The sequence below is a fragment of the Amblyomma americanum genome, chromosome 1, assembly GCF_052857255.1.
Source record: "Amblyomma americanum isolate KBUSLIRL-KWMA chromosome 1, ASM5285725v1, whole genome shotgun sequence".
NCBI lineage: Eukaryota > Metazoa > Arthropoda > Arachnida > Ixodida > Ixodidae > Amblyomma > Amblyomma americanum.
Window position 1 is genome coordinate 164,024,988 of NC_135497.1, and position 11,462 is coordinate 164,036,449.

Sequence of the window (11,462 nt, forward strand, 5' to 3'; positions counted from 1 at the left end):
GCCTCGTGCAACGCCTTCATCCTAAAGATACTGCATACAGCGCTATTCAAACATGTATCATACTGGCTAATCGAGAACGACAATATTCAATTCGTGATATGTGGTTCGCAATGGAACGCAGCTCACTAAACTTCTGGCTCCTTGTGTGCTTGCATATATATATATATATATATATATATATATATATATATATATATATATATATATATATATATATATGAAGGAAGGAAACAGTAACCGAAAATAGATATATAGGGGAATCTTTTTGTTTTATTTTATTTGCTGTGCTAATGAACGGGAGAACAATACTTAAAATAATTTGTCGCCGAAAGGACATTACTTGTAAAGCACCAGAAAAATCAACCATGATATATATATATATATATATATATATATATATATATATATATATATATATATATATATATATATATATATATATATATATATATATATATAAAACCAGCGCGCATTTTTGTTGGTAAATAGCCTTGCGCTGGTGATTTAAAATAGATGCATTTCATTATAGCCCACGCTGACGCACTGTATAATTATATCCTGCTATTTTTCATAAGGTTAGTGCACGCTTTCACCATACCGTGCAAGCATCATGCATACAGTTACACCCACAACTTGTACCCTTGTGCCTAATCTCATTCTATTTTTCCGAAGCCTTATCTTATCTGCATAGTATTATCTTACATAGTCAGCGGAACGCTGCCGACCAAAGCAGACTCCTTCGTCACAACACACACGTGTGGTCCTCTCTCCCGCTCACGTCGACAATTTTTGAAGCTACAGCTTCTTTAGGAGGTCGATTAATACCGCTAGACGCAAGAAAATTCCGTACCCCCGACTGAGGTACCGAGAGAAAATGCGCAGACCTGTTTTTTTTTCCTGTACGTCTTTATTTCTGCGCTAATCAGGTTTGAACCTTGCGGTAGAAATGAGGGGAACTAAGGAGGTGGTGGGGGGAGTTTGGCGTCCTCTTCTTCCTTAAGGTGAGGGGAGGGGGTCGAGATCTGTGGCAGCTGGTGTTTGTAGCTGAAACTATATTTACACGCACGCAAGCCCGTTGCGCGCGACGGTGCCCGTGCTGTACACGCGGCCGACACAGGGCCTTGTAGTCGTCGTGGCGCGGCTCGCTCACTTCTTGGGCGGAGGCACGTTCTGAGCGAAGCTGCCGATGAGGTTGCCGGCCGGGTTGTAGTTGGCCACAACCAGGAGCTTGCCGGTGGCCGTGCGCGCTTCTCGAGCAGTGCCGAGCTCGGTGCTGGCCTTCCGGACGACTTGCGTGAAGTGGCCGGAGCCGAGACTGCGTGGCTCGCAGCCGAACTGGTGCTGCTGGATTTCGCTGTACCACGAATCAAACGCTTTTCGTTCTGCGGCCAATCCAGTCAGTGGTGACCGTAAAATGTCGAACTTCATGCTCGCTTTTAATTGACTGCAGTTCTAAAGTTTGAGAGCAAATGCATGCAGAGAGAATAGGTTAATGTAACGCGCGCATTTTTTTTTATTCGAGAAGTGTGCCATGAGGCATAAGTTGAAAAAGGAAGGGGGGGGGGGGGGAATGCACGGGATTGAAAGTTAAAAGAAGGAGTGAAGAACCGTTGCGCTGAGGTAGTCGCACAGGTTGCTAATGAAACGGTTGTCCATAGTCCACTTCACGTAGTCACTTTCGCGGTTCCACCGCAGGCCCACCTCCCTGAGGAGCCGTTTTCTGATAGCAGCCGTCGCTGGGCACGTCCATAACAAGTGCCCCACACACCACGCGCGCATTTCTAAACAGCAGTGCCCGGAATCCCGCAGTGCCTCGGAAAGAAGATAGAATTCAGTTGTAATTTTATTACGAGCTATATCAGAGTATAAAGAGGCGGCGTTTTAGCTGTAGAATAGACAGATCGCATGGGAAGATAACTGGGACCAGCCCCAATCAAAGCTCTTTGAAGAAGTTGCTGAATGCCAGTTTCGCTGGTAAAATGAGGAGGAGGAGGAGGTAAACTTTATTAAAGAAAAGGTCTTTGGCGCGGGTTGGGGTGACGTTCCCCTCCCCGCGGTGGGCACCTCTTCTAGGCCGGACGACAGGTGGCCGACCGACGATGTCGCTCGGCGACCTCTTGGGCCCGCTCCGTGACTCGGAGTTGAACCTCCGAGTTCGAGCTGAGCAGCGCGGCCTCCCACTGCGATTGGGTAGAGAGCTGCAGACTGTTCGACGGCTTGTCTTGAGGACATGAGTATAGGATGTCGGGTGTGTCTGCCTTATGGTGCCCACAGAGAGAACAGACGGGGCTGAACTGCTCTGGGAACCATATGGAGTACATGCACGGATTAAAGAAAGTGTTTGTTTGGAGCTGCCGCCAACTGACTTGTTGTGTTTTACTTAGAGATCTATGTGGGTCTGGGAAGATTTGTCTTTCTTTCTTGAAGTGGGTAGTAATTTCTTTGTAGGTCGTCATTCGCTCCTTGGCCGACCTGAGCTCGGGGTAACGCACCTCCCGGTTAACTACGAATCCTCAGGCGAATTGGTGCGCCGCCTCGTTTCCAGGATGGCCCGAATGGGCGGGGACCCAGGTCAATGTGATCTGGCGGGTATTGGAGATTTTTTGTAATATATTGATGGCTGCTGAGTGGGCCCTTCCTTTGCAAAAATTTCGAATTGCGGTTTTAGAGTCGCTGATGATGTATTTGGCAGTGGTGGAGGTAATTGCTAAAGCTATGGCAGCTTCTTCGGCCTCCTCCGGAAATTGTCGCCGATACGACGGGAGAACCTCGATGATCGACAACTGCCAGGGAAAAGGCGTCTCTGTCCGCATGTTCTGCCACGTCCACATGCGCCGTGTCTTCCTGAACTGAAAATCTTTCGTGAAGTTTTTGTGCCCTAGCCTTTCTTCTGTCTGTATCATAGTGTGGATGCATGTTTTTAGGCAGAGGATGGACTATTAAGTGTTCGTGCACGAGTCTTGGAATTGGCAAGGTGTGTGCACGGATTCCTTCATATTGTATTCCTGCCTTCGTTAGGATGAAACGTCCCGTTTCAGTGCCTGATAGTCTTTCGTATTGTGCGGTTAGGTGTGCTTCCATCATTTCCGCTAAGGTGTTATGAATTCCTAACTGTATTAGTTTTTCATTTGGGGTATGACGAGGGAGATTCAGCGCAATTTTGTAGGATTGTCGAATTAGAGAATCCACTTCGTCCCTTTCTCTGACAGTGAGAGTGACGTATGGTGTGGAGTAGATGACTCTGCTAAGAACGAAGGCCTGGATTAGTTTCCTGTTCTCGGCTTCTTTAACTCCTCCTCGCCTATTCGCGATGCGTCTGATGAGGAAGGAGATTTGGTTGACGGTGTTTCTCAGCTTCTTAATTAGTGTGTCGTTTTTTCGGTTTGACTGTAACAGCATTCCCAAGATTCTTAGTGTTTCCACTTCTGGGATGGATGCCCCTTCCGCGTATATTTTGATCTCAGGCGCTTTATTTTTTTTTGGACGCTTTGGGTGTAGGATGAGGAGTTCAGATTTTTGGGGGGAACATGCAAGTCCCGCGGCTTGTGCATCCTCTACTACTACATCTGCCGCTTGTTGTAGCGTATCTTGTATCGTGCCGATACTCCCCTTGGTGGTCCAAAGGGTGATATCGTCCGCGTACAAGGAGTGTTCTAGGTCTGGAATTTTGGCGAGTTCGCGTGCCATTTTGATGAGGGTTATATTGAATAAGAAGGGGAATAGGACCGATCCTTGCGGCGTTCCTCTGTCTCCTAAAGTGAAGGTGTAGGATTTGATTGTGCCAATTTGAATTTTAGCCGTTCTATCGGAGAGAGTCATTGATGTAGTTAAACGTTCTTTCGCCTACATTCAACGGTGAAAGAGAATCTAGGATTGCTTTGTGTTTGACGTTATCAAATGCTTTGGTTAAATCTAGAGCTAGGATTGCCCTTGTGCTCCTTTCTTGCTCTTGAGATAGGACCTCGTTTGCTAGTCTGAGCATCGTATCCTGTGTTGATAAATATGGTCTAAAGCCGACCATATAGTGTTTGGATATAAATTCTCTTTGTACATGTGGGACTGCAGTCTGTCGAGCATGAAGTGCTCAATCATTTCTCCTAAGCAAGAAGTAAGCGAAATAGGTCTGAGATTTTCGAGCGCGAGCTTTTTGCCCGGTTTTGGAATGAATTTAGCGATGGAGTGTTTCCAAGACGCTGGGAGTTTTCCTTCCCTCCAACATCCGTTCGCAAAGTCCGTGAGGGCTGTGATGGAAGCGTCGTCTAGGTTTCTGAGTGCCTTATTGTTAATGCAGCCATCTCCCGGAGCGGATGTCGTGCGTATCTTAAGGAGGGCTGCTCTTATTTCCGCCATCGTTATCTCAGCGTCCAGGATGGGGTTAGGTTGTCCTTTATAATCGGGTAGGGACTGCGTCTCTCGGGTTGTGCAGAAGTATTTCTGCTGGAGCGTGTTTATAATGTCTTGATCCGTGCCTGGGTATGTATTTAGAATTTTGGGGATTTCCTTTTGAGTCGTAGCTTTGTTCGATTCCGGAACAAGGAGATGCCGCAGAAGATTCCACGTCTCTCTCGTGCCTAGATTGCCGTTTATATTTTCGCAGATATGGTTCCACTGCTGTCTCGCGAGTTCTGCGGAGTGGTGTTGAATTTCTTCCGTGAGTGTGACTATCCTATTTCTAAGCATTTTGTTGCATTTTTGCTTAAGCCATCTTTTTTCTAGGCTTTGCGTTGCCTCCCACATGTGTGTGAGGCGGCTGTCAATCATACTTACGCCTAGGTCATGCACTACGTCTTTAGTGGCCTTTCCCACGTTTGATAGGAGGGTTTGTGTCCACTGTGCTAGGTCTGCGATCGGTTCCTGATTTGTCCCAGTCAGTGATTCTGTTTTTTCTGGGTTGGGGTTTGAGTTTGCCACTGACGATTTTTGACATTATGATATAATGGTCACATCCCAGATTTTGTCTGGTGTTGCTCCAGCTTAATTCTGGCAGATTTTTGCTCATCGTGAGGTCCGGGCACGTGTCCCTGTTCACGCTGTTGCCTATCCTGGTAGGCTGCATGGGGTCCGTATATTGGGTTAGCCCTCTTTGCTGAATAAAATCCATTAGGGCCGTTCCTTTCCTGGATATTGTTGCGTGTCCCCATTGCACGTGTTGAGCGTTGAAGTCGCCCACAATTAGGAATGGGTTTTGGCCTGCAATTTGTAGGGCTTAGAGTATAGCGGCTTTCGCTGGTCCAGCCTATGCCCTGGGGTGGCTGTATGCGTTAAGTATGAACAGAGAAGAGGAGTTTCTTTTGATAGGTAGAATTTCGATTAATATACAATCGAGCTCTACGTCTTCAACCTCGTGGTTAACCACAGTAAGGTTTCTATGTATCATTGTAGAGGCTAATGGCTGTTCTGCGATGTGACATGGCAGAACTGCCCGGTGCCCTGGCAGTTTTAGTCGAGACATTCTGGGTTCTTGGATAGCAATTACGTCAGGTTTTTCGGATTGCGATTGAATGTGTAACTGCAGATGTACTTTTTTGTTGCGCATAGACCTGCAGTTCCACTGCCAAATTGTTATGGTTTTAGGATTGGCCATTGTGCTGGGATTGATCGATTGGCGCCCCTTGAGCTGACGGGGAAAGGCGACGTAAAATTTCCTGTAAAACGGTGTCGAGTACTCCAAACTTGTGATTTACATCCTGTATGTGTTGTTCGAGGCTTTGTGTTAAATTGTCAACTCTATGGGTTAGATTATCGAGTTTCTGGCTGTGCTCTTCCACTTTTTGTTCGAGTTTTGGGACTTTATCTTCCAGTGAGGTATTTCTTACGTCAGCTACTGCTCGTTTTTTGCGAGGTGTTGCTTCCTTGCTTACTACGCTTATTGGTGTTTCCACTGATGCGGCCACAGTAGTTTCCATTTCAATGACCTCCGGCATTGGGAGTGGTTTTGGAAGAGGGTCCTTAGATTTTGCAGGGGCTTTTAGTTTACTATTTTCTTGTTCCAAGTGTTTAATGCGGTCCGTGAGCATTTTAATGTGGTGGAGTGCCTGATCGAGTTTAGACTGTAATGACTGCAGCTCCGTCCCCTTTCCGTGAGAGGCCACTCCCGCCCAGCTCACCTGTTTCGGTCCGGGACTCTGAGTCCGGCTGCTGGTGCCGTTGCCACCTCCGCTGCGACTGCTGCTGCGTCCGCTGTCCAAGGAAAAATGAGGCGACGTCGCGAATTCTGAGTTGATTCTCGCGCCATAGCTTCCTCCTCTGGATGGATGGATGGATGGATGGATACGGCTGAACCCTTTACATCGGGCGGTGGCTCAAGCCACCTAGCCATGTCTTGTGAAATTTTACTCCTGTCTTGCTTTTAGCCACCAATCAGATAACCTTCGCTTGGTTACTTCTAACCTCTTAAAATCCACTTTCCCCTCACTATCCCTAAACCCCAATGCCTTGGGTAAGTCAGCCCCGCTGCCTTCCACTGTAGGGTGAAGCCCTTTACAGAAAAGTATCAAGTGTTCAGCCGTTTCCTCCTCCTCTCCGCACGCAATGCACAAAGTGTCTATCTCCTGGTACCTGACTCTATACGTCTTAGTCCGCAAAACTCCAGTCCTGGCCTCAAACAGCAAAGAACTTCCCCTACAATTATCATAGATATTTTCCTTGACAATTTCCTGTTTAAAGGTCCGGTATGTTTCCAGTGCCGATTTCGTCAGCATCCCTGTTTTCCACAACGCTCTCTCTGTTCCTTTAACCTTTTTCTTAACCGATAATTGCTGATTTGCCCCCTTACTGCTGTCCAGATATTTGCTTGTCAATTTTCTAGTTCGCTTTCTCCATTTCGTGTCAACATTCTTTATATACAGGTATCTGAAAACTTTCCTAGCCCACCGCTTTTCATCCATCCTTCTCAATCGATCCTCAAATGCTATCTTACTGCTAGCCTCTCTGCTCTCGAAAGACGCCCATCCCATATCCCCCTGTACCCCCTGATTTGGTGTATTGCCATGTGCTCCCAAAGCTAACCTCCCTACTCCCCGTTGCCTAATTTCCAGCCTTGCTTGAGCATCTGGCCTCATACACAGGACCGCATTCCCGAAGGTCAGGCTAGGGACCATCACCCCTTTCCAGATCCCTCTTACCACCTCATACCTATTGTAATTCCACAGTGCCCTATTTTTCATGACAGCTGCATTCCTACTAGCTTTATTCATTACATATTTTTCATGCTCTGTCAGATACTCAGCACTGTTATTTATCCACACCCCAAGATACTTGTACTCATTCACTACTTTTAGCACGAACTCCTGTATTCTATGCTCGCCGCCCTCTTCATTAAATATCATGACTGCAGATTTTTCCTTACTATACTTGAAGCCTAATCTATCTCCCTCTGTACTGCATATGTCTAACAACTTCTGCAGGTCTTCCTTGTTGTCAGCCATTATCACTATATCGTCCGCGTATATTAGTCCCGGTAATGTCTGTTTAATCAATTCCCCTTGCTTGAAAAAAGATAGGTTGAAGCCTAGTCCACTCCCCTCTAGCTTGGCTTCCAAACCTTGCAGGTACAACATGAACAACAAAGGGGACAGAGGACATCCTTGTCTAAGCCCCCGCTGTATCTCTACAGGCCCTGATACATTTTTTCCCCATTTTATGAGCACTCTGTTACCTCTATATATATCTTTTAAAAGATTAATTACTCCATTTTCCACATCCAATGTGCCCAATATGTCCCACAAATGCTCCTGAGTAACGTTGTCATAGGCTCCCCTAATATCCAGAAATGCTAGCAATAAGGGCCTATGTTCCTTTTCCGCAATTTCTATACACTGTGTCAATGAAAATAGATTGTCCTCCAACCTCCTTTGTTTCCGGAACCCATTCTGTAGTTCCCCTAACACCCCCTCGTTCTCCACCCAAGCCTGCAGTCTATCCGTTATAATTTGCATCACCACCCTGTAAACCACAGATGTCACTGTTATGGGGCGATAGTTACTTACGTCTGCTTTGTCCCCCTTTCCCTTATATATCATGTTCATTCTACTTAATCGCCATTCATCGGGGACTTTCTCATCCACTATCATTTTGTTCACTACCTGTATTAATGTTTGCTTGGATTTTGGTCCTAACTTCTTTATCAACATAATCGGGATCCCATCTGGTCCTGTTGATGTGCCACTAGGAACCTTCTTCTCTGCCCTTTCCCACTCTCCTTGCTCAAGTGAAGCTATTGCTGTAACCGGTCTATCCTCCTTCGATAAACTATGTACCACGTGCTTTGCTGAAAATTTTTCCGTCATCCTTGTTCCTATGTGTTTTATTGCTTCATCCCCTTCTAGTCGAATACCCTCATCTGTAACAATAAACCTTTGTTCTAGTTTAGTTTTATTACTCATTGCATTTAGATGTTTCCAGAATTTTTGGGCTGCTTTTCTATCCTTTTTATTTACTTTTGACATCCATTGGGCACCCTTTCTTCTAATTTTCTCATTAATCAAATAGGATGCGTCCCTTCTACACTTTATGAAGGTATCCCATTTTCTGTCTACTTCGGGTTTTGGTTCCCCCCTCTTCTTGGAATATCTGTGTTCTCTGGATGCTTCCTTGCGCTTTTCTATTGCCCTCTTGACCTCCTCATCCCACCAACTCTTGGGTTTGCGTCTTTTCCCTTTTAACTTTACTCGCACCTTAGCTAGCTCTAGCTCCAGTAATCTAGTTAATTTGGTATAAGTCCATTCTGTTTCACTATCCTCAAAAATTAATTTCTCGATTCTTTTGGCTGCTACTTCCAATTGCTTTTCTGAGTAAAAATTTCCCCCTGATTGTTCATCTTGCTTCAGTCCTACATTGCTTTTTCCTCTGAAGCTCAACTTGATACGCTTGTGGTCACTACCTAGACTTCTGGAACCATCTTCATCTATGCTCATTACCCCTAATCTGTTATACATCCTCTGTGACATTAGTGCATAATCTATCGTCGAGTGCAGACTCCCCGCCTCCCATGTTATGAGCCCTTCACACTTCTCGGTGCTGTTGCATACAACTAAATCATGCCTGTCACACATGTCCTGCAGCATGCTTCCTGTCGAATCCGTGTACCCATCCAGGTCTTCTATGTGTGCATTCATGTCACCTAATATAATTATCTCGCCCTGTCCTCCTAGCTCATCAATGTCGCTTGCAATACATTCTAACATTTTCCTGTTTTCCTCTCTGGCATTGACCCCTGTCCACAGGTATACAAAGCCAAGGAGTGTTAGCTTGCCTGCCACTGTTCCTTTTAGCCATAAATGTTCCCTGCATCCCAGTCTAACCCTTTGAAAATTCATACTTTTATGAATGAATGCCCCAATTCCACCTCCCTTTCTGCTGCCCTCTGTTCTATTGCAATATTCCCATGCGTAGTCTGGGTTACAGGGTGGTTGCTCCATGTCTCTAAGATGTGTTTCCGCTAAACCATATACCATTAATTCCTCCTGTCTTAACTGTTCTTCTATTTCCTCCCATTTCAGTCTATTCCTGCCACCTTGCATGTTAATGAAACCTATATCTGAATTAACTTGGCCCTGGCGCTTGCGTCTCTTTCTTCCCCTATGGTTCCATTGTCCGTTTGATCTTAATTCTTCCTTCTCTACACTGGTTCCATAAGAGCTCTGGGTCCCCCCAAAAAAGCTGTTGCCTGGCGACCTATCCTACTACCCACCTTCCTGCCAGTGGCACCACCGTAGTGGATGCCATCCTGTGTAAAAGGGTGGGGCCTAACCTCATACACTTCCCTGTTCACCTCCATCACCTCGTATCTTAGTCGTCGACTCAATAGCCTAATTACCCGATTAGTCTCCACGACCCTCCTTTCCGTTTCGCGAGCCTGTCTCTGGACCTCTGGGATTGTGCATATGGTCACATGCACACTCCCAGAGGCCTCTCTAAGCCTACGCATCCCCACCTCCAACTGCGTCTCAAGATTCTGGCTCCTCCCCTGCAGTACATCATTGAGACCAGCATGGATGACCACAAGGTGTTCGCCATCCATGCTGCCCACCACCACCTCCCGGGCTCTGGCCATTGCATCCACCATGCACTTTCCCGACTGAGCCTCCACCTGCACCCGCCTGTCTGCCTTCACTGCCGTCAGAACGCCTCCCTCAACCCTCGCTACATTCGAGTCCCCGACCACAAGAACTCTCCTGCGCCCCAAACGTTCGCTTCCTAATTCCATCTGTTGGCCTCCGGATCGCTCTAGCTGCCTCTCCTGCCGCTGTACGCTATTGTCGCGAGTTTCCATGCCCGCTTTAACCTTTTTCATTGCGTTCTCATTTTTCCCACTCGATGCTCGCTGCACTACAGCACTGTACGATTGACGAGCCTCGTCCCCCGCCTGACACTTCTCCGAACTGGGGTGCCCAGCCGGCCGCGACCTGAGCGCTTCAACCTGTTTTTCTAGTTGGATCCGCTTTTCCCGCTCTTCCGCTGCTCCTGCCGCCTTTCGGTGAGTGCAGAAACTCAAGCGACCAGCGTCAGTGCCTAATTCGTCGATAGTCGGCGCGCGCAGCCAGCAGTCCGTAGGGAGCCTACATACCTGCCGCCTGGGAGGGGAGGGGGCGCGACATGTAGGCTCCCTAGCAGTCCGGGGATATTGTAGTCCGCAGTCCATCCCTTTGAAGTTCACGAGGGCAAATTGAAGTTCACAAGGGCGTCATGCGCTTGGTTAGTCGGCGTTTTTTTTTTTACTTTTTGGAATGACACGGTCAGCTCAAGGCACCCGCGAAGCAAACGAGAGGACACGCAATCGTTACTGCCAACTAAGCTTCAGCTCGCCGTCGTCAGCTTTACTAACAAACGAGTGACGTAAGAAACAAGCAAAGAAATGACAAGGTCCATAACCAAAAATAGAAATATGCAACGGAAGAACTACATCGTATTTGATGGAAATTAAAGTTGAGGATCTCGCTACACAAACTGGTCTGGTTTTTTTGCAAATTTGTTGCTGGTGAAGTAGAACCTACGTATTGCAGGTTCTACGACCTTTTCAAAAAATGGTCGATGGGCGCTGCCACATTGGGCACTGGTCTGCGCTTGTAGACCACGTAGGAGTTGAGGATTAAGTACCCCCACGCTATCCGCTCAGACCAGAAAGCTGGCTGATCAGCAGGGTATTCACGAGACGTCACGGCGCCATTTTGTACAGCGCGCACCTTCAGCAGTGCAGGCTGGAGCAAGTGGCAATAAGCCGATCAGACAAGCGCGGTGGCCTTTCGCCATGCTCGATGTACAACAAAATGCGGCCACTGTAAAGCCTGTGCATTCTCCTTATACAATATGCATGGGTGTAAAAAGCAGTATAAGTCCGGTGATCGTGTGTGAGCTTAGACACCAAACCGTCGAAGAGGATTTAGGGAAAAACTATTACGGGGTTATTTTGGGCTATACGGGACAGTTCTGTGACTGGGGGAGTACGATCACGAAGGCATTCC

At 47.0% G+C, this 11,462-nt stretch overlaps 1 pseudogene; it reads right to left on the reverse strand.

The window, feature by feature from the left end:
- Positions 1–991: 991 nt before the first annotated feature.
- LOC144114103 (Golgi-associated plant pathogenesis-related protein 1 pseudogene) lies at positions 992–1,499 on the reverse strand (annotated as a pseudogene).
- Positions 1,500–11,462: the final 9,963 nt, after the last annotated feature.